Here is a 10,880-nt window from a genome sequence, read left to right as displayed (position 1 = left end):
CCTCCCCTTTGGGGCAACTCCAAGTAGATTGTGTCTTCCTGACGAGGCTAATTGGAGTTGCCCCTTTCCTAGAGGGACAGAGTGAAAGTCCAGTGTGGGGTAGGCGGGAGATTCTATAACTCACCTGTACTTGGGTTCCAATCCCAGGTTTACCCAATACTGGCTTTGTAACTCTGGGCAAGTCCTGGACTTCTTGGAACCTCATTTCCTAATTCATATCCTGAGGTGGTGATTTTTGCCTTTAAGCAGAGGTATGAGGATTGAGATAAAGGAGTAAGCTGCCCAGTACTGGGCCTAGCATGTAGTAGGTGCTCAAATTAATCCCAATCTCAGAGTAAGCCCCCATGCTACACCCTGGTGAGAGCTGTTCTTCCAAATATCTTTGGGCGTTTGGAGAAATAGAAGCATAGAGAAGTTAAGGTCTCTGGCTTGGCTGGCTCCAGAGGTGCCCTGGACATAGGATGTAGGAATGCCTGCCAAACCCCAGGGCCCCCCTGTGTATGTGTGTGTGTTTCCCCATCTCTATGCCAGCAAAGGTGCAGGCTTCAGCCAAGGAATCCTTGGGCCCTCTGACTGGGCAGGACTCTTGCCCACCACCCTGCCTCTGGGGGTTGGGGGCCCCGGGAGAGAAATGGTGTATTCAGGGAGAATGAGGTGGGGAAGGACTTCCTGGAGGAGGAGGTCAAGGACCTTGGTCGTCCTGCCTCCAACCGCGCCCCTTACAGCTCTGGGTGTCTGGGCCCTTGGGGGGAGGATGGGGTTGCATGGCTCATCCCTCCCAGGGGCAGTCACCAGAGAGAGGTGGCAAGAGGCAGGAAGACTCAGAAAAAGATGGAGACTCAGCGGGCAGCGGTGGGAGATGGGGGGCTAGACTTGAGCCTCAGGAGACAGAGGCGGACCTGGGAGCAGCGAAACGGGTAGGGGAGACACACAGATCGACCTGTCCCAGAGCTGCCCGGGCCCGCCGACTCGCAGACCGGGACTGGGCGGGGCCGGGGAGGGGGCGTGTCCCTGCCCCTTCCCCGCCCCCCTCCCCCGGGGCGTCACGTGGGGCGGGCGGAAGCGCCCGGCGGGGTGGGCGCGCCCGGCCTGCGGCCGCGAGTTGGCTGGAACGGAGTGAGTCGGTGGCGGCGCCGGGACCCCGGTCCCCGCGTGGAGTCTCCGCTCGGAACAGGTCAGTGCGGCTGCCGGGGCCTGCCCCCCGCCGCCCCTCGCAGGTGTGGCCCGGAGTTCCCCCATTCCGCAGAAGGGAACGCCGAGGCCGCACGGCGGCTCTGCGCCCGGCGCCAACTTCCGCGGGCGTTTCTCCCGGGTCGTGTTGTCTGTCCTCCTGTCTGGTGGCGGGGGTGGGGGTCGCCTCCTGAGAATGCGCGGTCCGGTCAGAGACTGTAGGGAGGCGGGCGCCCTGGCGGGACGGGGCTTCCAGCCGTTAGCCCTTCGGTGAAGGCTCCCAGGGTCCAGAGCCAGCCTGACCGCGGGCATCTTGCTTCTCCCACCTGTGAAATAAAGGCTCCTGTCCCGTTGAGCGCGGAGACCCTTACAGCTCTGCACATTCCTATAACCTGTGCCGTGGACCTGGGGCTCCATCGACCTTGGGCAGCCTACTTCCGGCCTCTGCACCTCAATTCCCCACCGGTAAATGGGGGCATGGCCTCCCAAGAGCCACTACCTGGCCCAGTTGCTGGAAAAAGAAGGAGGTGTGTGTTCACTGAATGGGGTCACGCCGGGAGTGGGTTATTGGGACTGGAGAGAGCAGACTTGGAGTGGAGACTGTGGGGCAGGGAGTGGTTTTTGGTGCTGGGGAACTCTGGTCAGGAACCATCACAGTGCGGCTTCTGGCATATGCACCCCCCCTCCCCCCGCCCCAAAGCTCCTGTCCTGGGGAGCCTTCTCTGATCCCCAGGTTTGGGCTGGGGGGAGGGCTGCAGGGTGGGACAGATAGGTGGAGGTAGTCAGGAAAGGATTTGACTGCAGTGCTGAGCAGCCGGGTCCAGACAGAGGCACCAGGATGCCTGTCCTGCGAGAGCAGAGAGCGCCCAGGCTGGGGGAGACCTCCCAGCAAGCTCATTACAGGGTAGAAGGAACTCAGCAGAGTCTTGAAGACAGGTGCAGACAGGTCCCGAGAGGGAATCAGGGACTGGGACTCTTGGAGCCGGGGGAGGAGGAGAGGACTGGAATGGGCTTTAGCAGTTAAGTGGCAATTCACAAGGATAAGGACCCTCCAGAGGAGGGTATAGCTTGTGCAAAGGTGGGAGTTGGCATGGTGTGTTTGAGGCATGGTAAGGAGATGGTGTGGCTGGTGGGGGCAGCAGGGGCAGAGTGTAGAGAGAACTCATCCCCATGTCCCATGGCTGGTTTGAGATTGTCCAGACACTGGCTTGGGGACCCTGCCTCCCCATTTGCTGCTTGCTCATTGAGGTAGGGCAAGAGGGGGTTGTCCCAGACAGACAACTGGTGCAGTGAAAGTGGGCAGAGGCCACCGGGGGCCCAGATGACCCCCAGGCTTCACTGGGGCATTCAGGCCTCCCCACTGGGCCCCAGCCTCATCTCCACCACCTCTTGGGCTCCAGCTGTGCTTTTCCACACATCAAGCCTCAGCCCTTGTGCAGGTTGCGTGTCCCCCGCTATAAGTTTTCTCCCCATGCAAATCTCCTAGGTCCTTTGGGACTTCAGAGGTGGGCTGCTTATTTATTGCCTCCTCCTGCCTGGCCTGGCAGTCCTGTGAGGTGGCGCAGCTTAGGAAAGGCCTTCTTGGAGGTCTCTAAGGAATGGGCCTGCAGAACCATGGGGATGGCTGGGGCCTGGGGCAGTTCCTGTGCAGCCACCAAACACTGTGTGACTCTGCAGGTCCCCAAACTCCTCAGAGCCTTCATTTCCCCATCTGCAAGGTGAGTGATGAGCCCTGATCCCATGCTCCAAGAGAGACCGTGCTGGGGCAAGAATTGGGCCTGAGTCTAAGTCCTGTCCCCAGCAGTGAGTGTTTGAGTGAAGAAAAGGGAGAACCTGGGGGGAAGGGGTCAGTTCGGAGGGGTAAGGGGCCTCTGAGAGTCCTAGGGGCCAGTGGTGGACTAGCCTAGTACTAAGCCTAGAGCATCGTCTGGAGAGAGGGGAGTCCCCTCCACTCTCCGGGGCCCTCTCCCCTCCCCTTTGGCCAAGCTCAAAGCCAGCCGGCTGATGCCCAAACAAGTAGCCTCTGTTCCCAGGGTGGGGGGAGGGGATGCAGGCCTTGGGCTCCAGGCCCGTCAGTCCAGCGCTGACCCTGGCCCCCTGCCCTTCGCTTTGGATCTTAACCCTTGGGGGCCTGGGCTGGGCCCTGGGCTGCTTGAGGGCTGGTGCCCATTGCCCACCAGCCGTCCCCTCCACCCCACTTTCGGCTCCCAAGGGTTCTGTTGTAGCAGGAGGGGGTGCAGTGGGATGTGAGTTGGAAACAGAGAAGGAAGGAGGAAATGGAGGTGAGAGGAGGCTGGAACGGATGTGGCCAGGGACAGTCAGAGACCACTTGGTGCGGAAGCTTTTTTCACAGATGGGAAGACTGAGGCCAAGGGCCAGAGATTGGGCCAGGATCATACAGTGAGCACTGGTGGGGGTCAGGACTGACCCTGACTCCTAGTCTGGGCCCTCTTGGGGAAAGGAGGGGGAAGGGAGGGAGTGCTCCTTGATTTGAGTACCTACCACATGCCTGATACTGCACATTTGTCACTTTATTTAACTTTCCATCGTTCCATGAGACCAGGCTAACCTCTAGTAACATAGAGGAAGAAACAGCCTCAGAGAGCTGAGTATAATGTCAAGGAGAATGACAGTGTCGGCAACCAGAGCATAGCACAGTTGTAGGCACTTTTATGTTTGTTAACTGGTTTTGTCCTCTCCCAAATCCTAGAAGTTAGGTAGTATTCTACAGATAAGGAAACTGAGGCACAGTGAGGTTGAGTAACTTGCCCAAGGCTGCAGCAAATAAGTGGGAGAGGCAGGATCAGGACCCAGGTGTTTGCCTCCTTTGGCCTGGTTCCCCTCTCCAAGCCTGACCTCACCCCTTGAGCTCAGCCCAGGGTCCCCACAGTGAGGGGCTTTCCCCTGGGTGGTGGCCCAGGCAGCCTCGAGCAGAGCTCCACGCCAGCCGGACAAAGGGCCCTCCCTTTGGAGCAGAGTCCAGTCCCTGGGCGGCCACTCTCACCCCTCCTCTGGTCTCACTCAGGCTGGGTGCTTTCCCCTCCTCAGCCCTGCGCAGAGGGGTGTTTCATGTTTCAGGAAGGGGTTCTGTGCTAAAGGTGGTTGCCTCAGGGGGGTCTGAACAGCAGCAGGATATGAGGGGCCCTCAGATCCCCTACAAGTGCACTCCCCACAAAGCTCAGGGCCTACTGCAGACTCAACACCAGTACCCCCAGCCCTGATCAGAGGAGACATCTTATCCACGTAACCCCAACCTTCTCGGGGCCCCAGACCTGTCCATTCCAACCAGGGCTCTGAGGAGGATAGTCCCAGCCCAAGGAAGCTGATGACCCCAGGTGTCAGGGACGGCCTGAAGGGGGCAGTGCCTGCTTGGTCGTCTGCATGACCTTCCTCCCGAGGGGAATTCCTCTCTGTCTCCGCCTTTGGAGCATAGTTCAGAAGGGAAAAGTCTGTCCCATAAATAGGACATTTGTCCCCGACCATTGGGACAATCACAGTGGCTGGGAGGGGATGTGGCATTAAGTGACCAGTGCAATAACAAAATTATTATTTAATAGCAATAATAATAGTTGCTGTTGCTACTGTTTTTTGGAAGCTTCCTGTGTGCCAGGCGCTGTGTTAAGCATTTTATATACTGATTTCACTTAATCCTCAAGAGTAGTCTTATGGGGTAGGTACTGTTCCCATTTCACAGATGAGGAAACTGAGGCCCAGAGAGGTGAAGTGATTTGCCTGAGATCTTCCATTACATAGAGATGCTGAGAGTCTGAATTTCTATTGCTTCGCAGTGAGAACCCTGAGCACTGGGAGGCACTGCAGACGGAGGAGATCCAAACCCTGTTCTACCCTGGGAACTCCCAGTCAGGGTGACAGGCAGGGACTGGAGGGCCACCTGGTCAGGTGACATTGCTGGTGACCAGCTGTGGGGGTGGGATGCCTGCAAGGGCATCCTGCTCACAGACTGGACTGACTGCTGTCAGGTCCTGAGCCCCCATGGGCCCAGCCCTAGGGTGGACACCTCCTGGGGTCTGCTGACTGCTCTTGTCCTGTCCTGTTCTCTCTGGGCTTCGTTGAAGACAGCGGTTCTCTCAGACCGTTGTGCTGATGAGGTCAGTAGAAGTTATGTCACTTTTCTAGGGTCTTTCAGCCAAGGGAAGGGGGAGCTGGGAGTGGTACCCAGGCAGGGACTCTGAGGCCTGTGCTCCACCTTCCTGTCTGGGCAGGGCCTCCTGGGCCTCTGAAGCCCTGAGCTTCCTTCAGACACTGCCCACTCGCCTTGTCACAGGGTCCAAGTCTTTCTCCCTGATCAAACTGGGATCCTGATTCCTCTCGAGGTGCCTGGGACCTGGTACAGCTGGGTCTCAGTGACTGAATGAACAAATCTGGGAAACATGGTTCCAGAGCTGAGAGGCCAAGAGGCAGAGACCAGCTGTGGTCAAGTATGTGGTGCTCAGGGCCAGACGGGTCCAGAGAAGGATTCAGGGAGAGCTCCCCCCAACCCCCACACCCAGGGATGTGGCAAAATCTTGCTCCTCTTCATTTTGTCCACTGTCGTGAGGGCAAAGATTGTGACGGTAAGGGGGAGGGAGAGGAGGATTGGGACCTCTCATGGCCAACGCTCTGTCCCCATTCCCAAGGCAGGGAGCTGGAGGTCACACCTGGACTCTCAGCTGCCCAGGGCTCCTGGGGAGCCTGGCCCAGCCCTGCCTCCTCCTGGCTAGGCCACTGTTGGGGTGGGTCAGCTCCCAGGATGGTGAGCGGTAGCAGGGCTGAGCTACCACTGCGTATCTCCCCCAGGGGGCTGAGTCTCCTCTGCCACCTTCTCTACTTCCCCAGAGGGCCCTGCCCTGCCCCTGGGCATCCCCTTCTTCCCACCGTAATGTGGGGGCCTCTACCTATAGTCAGGCCTGGGGTTGGGAACCCATGGTCTGGCCTTTGCCTCCACTTCAGTGAGACGCCTCATGCTGGTCGCTTATATTCCATGGACTCAGCTTCCCTGGAGCTTCAGGGAGGTAGCCGGAAGTAGCAGCTCCTGGGACGTCTCAGGCCCCCTCCCGCCCCCAGGTGTGGACAGGTCAGGACAAGAACCAGCCAGACAGGGTGGATGAGGCTTCTCTGTTCCTCTCCACTGCCGCCCTCCCTCTCCTCACGTTGAGCAGCGGGAATTTTAGGATTCTGAGGGAGATTCTAGGCATCAGGGATGCAAGGATTCTAGGGTTTTATGTGCGGGCAATTCCCAGCTTCCGAATTTCTGAAATTTTAGGTTCCAGGAGCCTGCAAAGCCTCGGATTGGGCTGAGTAGACCCTGAGTTGAGGCTGAGCCCTGTGCCACACCTTGACCTGCTGGCGCCAGACAGACAAAGCCTGGAGAGTTTCTCGGGGCTGCTTGGGGGGAGTCAGTGGCCCAGCTGGCCTCCTGGCTCTGTGTGCTGTCTGCACTACCACCCCCAGCATACACAGCCAGCTGTGTATTCGAGAAATCTGAGAGCCAGGGACTAGGTGGTAGAAGAAGAGATAGCCATTTTGGTGGCGGCGGGGAGGGGACAGACAGGGGCCAGGCCTCCTCTTCATTCGCTTGTGATGGGATTGTCCTCTTGCATACCAGGATGTGGTTGAGGGGAGGCCTGGGGAGGGCTGGTGACTGGCTGGGTCACATAGCAAGGTCTGAGCCACACCGCTGGGCGAACCAGATCCTCCTGGGGCTGGCATGGGATGTGGCTCACCAGGCCCAGGTCCAACCTTGATGGGTCAGAGCCAAGCTCAAGGACCCCAACAGAGTGGTGGACGGAGACCTGAGCCCAGGAGCCTGAGGCTGGGCGGCTTGGCCTCGGCTGAGGGCCTTCCAGTATTTCAGTGCCTCTCCCAGCTCCTTCCAGTGCCCGTCTGGACCTGTGAACACAGCAACTGCCTTCAGAAGGCTGTGGGCATGGGAGTGGGAGCTGCCCTGTGGGGAGAAGGCCTGATGCCTCCCCATGAGGAGAGGGCCTTCCTCCTGGAAGACTTACTGGCTGGGTGAGACCACCTCCCTCTGGAGGGGACTATGCGTGTGCTTGTGTGCACACATGTGTGCTCTCTGGGTCCACACTCCAGGGCGGGCCCAGACACGTCCTTGGAGGACCTGTGCTTTTGCCTTCTGTGTGTGTGATCAGCATTCGGTGTCCCAGTGGGTTGGGGTAGCAGGTGCCTGGCACTGCACCCCTTGATGTGTGAGCTGGTGAGGCTTTCACCCACTTGAGTGGGGACCCGCATCCAGGGGGGCCGCTGTGTGGGTCTGCAGTAAAATGTGACCGTTTGTTCCCAAAGGTTGCCAAATGACAATAGAACAGCTTTGGGTTGAGGCTTCTGTTGCTTGGTGAAGTGGTACGAGAGCCTCAGCTAAAGGCCTACCTCTCCCCTCAGACGGGGCTGTTCCTCCTTCTCCTGTTTCCTTCTTAGCTCGAAAGATGCACGTGCCAAGACTTAGGAGGCCGAAGATCCAGGAAGCATCTAGTGGTTTTGGTGGTTCTGTTCCAGGATGTGAACCAGGACACTTGTCTGTCTCTACTGCCTGTGGCCTGAAAATCCACATCTCTCGGTGCAGGGCGGGCCTAGCCTGGTTGGAGGTGGGGGTACTGCAGTATTTCTGGGATCACCTGAGGGGACCTTCCCTTCCCAGGTCTTCCAAGGAACACGCTGGTGGAAGTTGGGGATGCAGGCTAGGGTCCTGGGTCCAGGTCCTGCCTCGGTGTGTGGCCCTGGTTAAGTTCTTTCCCCTCTCTGGGGCTCACTTCCCCTTCTGGAGGGAGGAGAGCTGGATTAGGTGGTTTCTAAATGCCTAGGGAGCAGGTGATTGGGGCCGTGGGTGCCTGGAGAAGGCAGGGCTCTGGCGGGCAGGAGGGGAGGGCTGGAACTGGGCGGGCACTAGGGGAAAGGGAGGCACCTGGTCTGGGAGGCTGGAGGCCAGGTTCTGGCCATGCTTTGGCCACTGATTGCACCATGACTGGGCATTCATCACTTGCCTGGGCTACTTGCTCGCCACGTGTAACATTGGGAGATGTTCATTCAGTCGTAGATAGTCACTGTGTGCCGACTTCGGGCTGGTAGCTGGGGACGCAGAGGAATCACATCCTGGTTTCCCCTTCAGGGAGCACCCAGCCGCGGCTAGGGGTGAGAGAGAGAGAGTATGTATGTGACACAGTCACAGATAGTGACATCCTGGTGTGATCATGGCTGTGACCATGGGAGCCAGAGACGGCTTCCTGGAGCAGGTGACACTTCACCTTGAATGGTGAGGTAGAGAAAGAGGTTCCACGAGAGGGAACAGTTTAAGCAAAGTCCCAGAGGCAAAGTGTCAGGCACTGGAGCTGGAGGGAATGGGACCGGAGAGGAGGCGTAAGGCCAGGAACCACAGGGTGGAGGCCCTTGGACCCCGCTGGATGAGGGGCAGCCTTGGAAGCAGTGGGCAGGCAGAGGAAAGCCAGCACCTGGCTTGAGTTAGGGGGTGCGGTGGTTGGTCTCAGGCTCTGGGAAGTCTGAGGTGCTTCTGACCTGCTCCGGGGGAATGCTTGGGGGGTGGTTGGGGGATGGGCAGCATGAGGGGGTCGGAGAGTCAGCACTTCCCCTCTGTGGGTGAGGGCCCCCCCCAGCAGTGTTTATCAGGCCAGCACAGCAGGAAGTGGCTGGGGCAACCTACAAGGTGGAGAGAAGGGGCAGGCCCAGCCACGGAGGGTGCCACAGAGCCTCAGAGTCAAATGTGGCTCCTAGATCTCCGGTCTGAACCTTGACACCTGCCTCATCCAGCCCTCCCTCTCCCCAGCCATCTACCAGGGCCCTGTCCCCTGCTCCTGAGCAGGGTGAGCCAGGCCTTGGTGGATGTCCATTCGTGCTCACACATATTTATCGAGCATTTACTGGACACTTCTAGCTGCTGAGGATGGAGCTGTGAATGAGACAGTGCCCCTGCCTTCCTGTTGAGGAGCCTGACAATAAACAAATGAGTAGATCATTCAGTGTCCCACGGTGATAAGTGGGATGCTGGAAACTGAGACAGGATAAGAGCCTGATGGGGCACTTTTTTAGGTAGAGTGGTTAGGGAAAGAAGGCCTTGTGTTTGAGAAGGTGCGGGACGTGGGAGTGAGCCATACAGGTGTCTGGAGGAGCACTCCAGGCACGGGGAGCTCCCGTGCCCAGCCTGGCCTAGAGGTGGCAGCATGCGGAGTGGGCTGGAATAGCGGCAGTGTGGCAGCGGCCGGCCGCAGGGACAGGCCACATGGGCCTGGGAGGCACGTGCTGGCTTTGGCTTTTACTCTGAGAAGGTGAGAAGTCACTGGGGAGCGAGAACTGGTCAGATTTGGGATCTGTTTTGAAGACATTTTTACATTTGTTCCACACAAGCCTGCAAGGTGGAGGGGTCATAGTCCACGTTATACGATGATGACACTGAGACTCAGAGAAGTCATCTGAACTCCCCTGCCTTGCAGCAGCAGGACCCCTGTCTGCTGCCTGTCTGTTGCCCGTGGTCCACCCCTGAAACACCCTGCTGCCTTTCACAGCTTCCTGCTGTCTGGACAGTAAGGGCAAGCGCCTTAGCGTGGTCTTCAAGGCCCTTCTCAGCCTGCGCTCATCCTTCCTCTCCTTCTTCCGCCTGACCTCCCTGTGTCCTCCCTGGTCCCTACCTGTCCCCGCACTGTCCCCACTTAAGACATGGAGTGGAGGGAGGGTCCCAGGAAGCCCTTGGTTCAGATTCTAGCTCCTGTGTGATCTTGGGCAATTTACTTAACTTCTCTGAGGCTCTGTTTCTTCCTCATTTGTACAGTGGTCTGAAGCCATCCACTTTCTAGGTTATTGTAAGGATTATATGAAACAATCCATGTAACATGTTTAGCACAGGGCCTGGTAGATGGTAAGCACTCCATAACCACAACCTTCTGTTTTAAGCGGGGATGGCTGGGTTGGATAAGTGGGTTAGAATGTTCCCTGTGAGCTGGGGAAAAGAGGCTGAGTCAGGGAGTCTTTCTTGTCTGCTGTCTGATTATATGGGCGGGAGGCTGAGGTCACACATCAAATTGGGGGCCCTAGTCTGTGCGGCTGGTTCTCCCATCTCCCTCTCTCCCTTCGGGCCTCTGCCCTGCCTGTCTGGTCACCTCCACCCCACCAACATGGGCAGCTTACCCGTTCAGGTGCCAGCAGCAAGGGGCCCGTGTATCTTCTGGCTTCTGCATCCACCTAGAAAGGGGGCGGGTCTGGGTCTGTGTTCTCCTGGGCTGCAGAGGAGCCCCAGGCCCCTGGGGTAGGCAGGCACATCAGGTTCCTGGTCAGCTCAGAGAGGGTAGAGTCGAGTAGCCTTTTCTTCCTGGCTCCGTCACCTGGGCAAGTCTGCGACTCTGGTTCTGTCCACTCCTGCTGCCTGGGAGTCTGTTGTCAGCCCTGTGCACTCCCACCCTCCTTGTGGTCAGCCCTGTTTCTGCCTCATTTACCGTGTTGAGTCCCCCCTCCCCCCCCATAGGGGGCAGTGATCCCAGAGGAGGATCTTCTTGGAGTTACCCTGTAGCACCTCAGGCTCCCCCTTGCCCGTGGGGGGAGGCGCACCCTGCCCTGCCCTGCCCTGTCTGGGAAGTCCCCAGCCCAGTAAGTATGTCTGTGACTGAGGGGCAGGGGACCAAGCCAGAGCCTAGTGTGCTCCTAGTGGGAGTGCCCCGGGTCTCCTGGTGTGCTCCTGTTGGGTGTGCTCC

At 58.5% G+C, this 10,880-nt stretch overlaps 1 protein-coding gene across 2 annotated transcripts in view; it reads left to right on the top strand.

Annotated features, from left to right (window-relative positions):
• The first annotated feature begins 1,069 nt into the window (after nucleotides 1-1,069).
• The window catches only part of ARAP1 (ArfGAP with RhoGAP domain, ankyrin repeat and PH domain 1), a 61,759-nt gene continuing 51,948 nt past the window's right edge, over nucleotides 1,070-10,880 (top strand). For both annotated transcript variants that reach the window (XM_046685226.1, XM_046685224.1), the window contains exon 1: nucleotides 1,070-1,174. The gene's annotated coding sequence lies outside the window, so the exon portion shown is untranslated. The remainder of the gene's footprint in view (nucleotides 1,175-10,880) is intronic.

This window comes from Equus quagga, chromosome 14, assembly GCF_021613505.1.
Source record: "Equus quagga isolate Etosha38 chromosome 14, UCLA_HA_Equagga_1.0, whole genome shotgun sequence".
Taxonomy (NCBI): Eukaryota; Metazoa; Chordata; class Mammalia; order Perissodactyla; family Equidae; genus Equus; species Equus quagga.
Note: the sequence above shows the minus strand (reverse complement) of the source record. Positions and strands in the feature narration are given on the sequence as shown.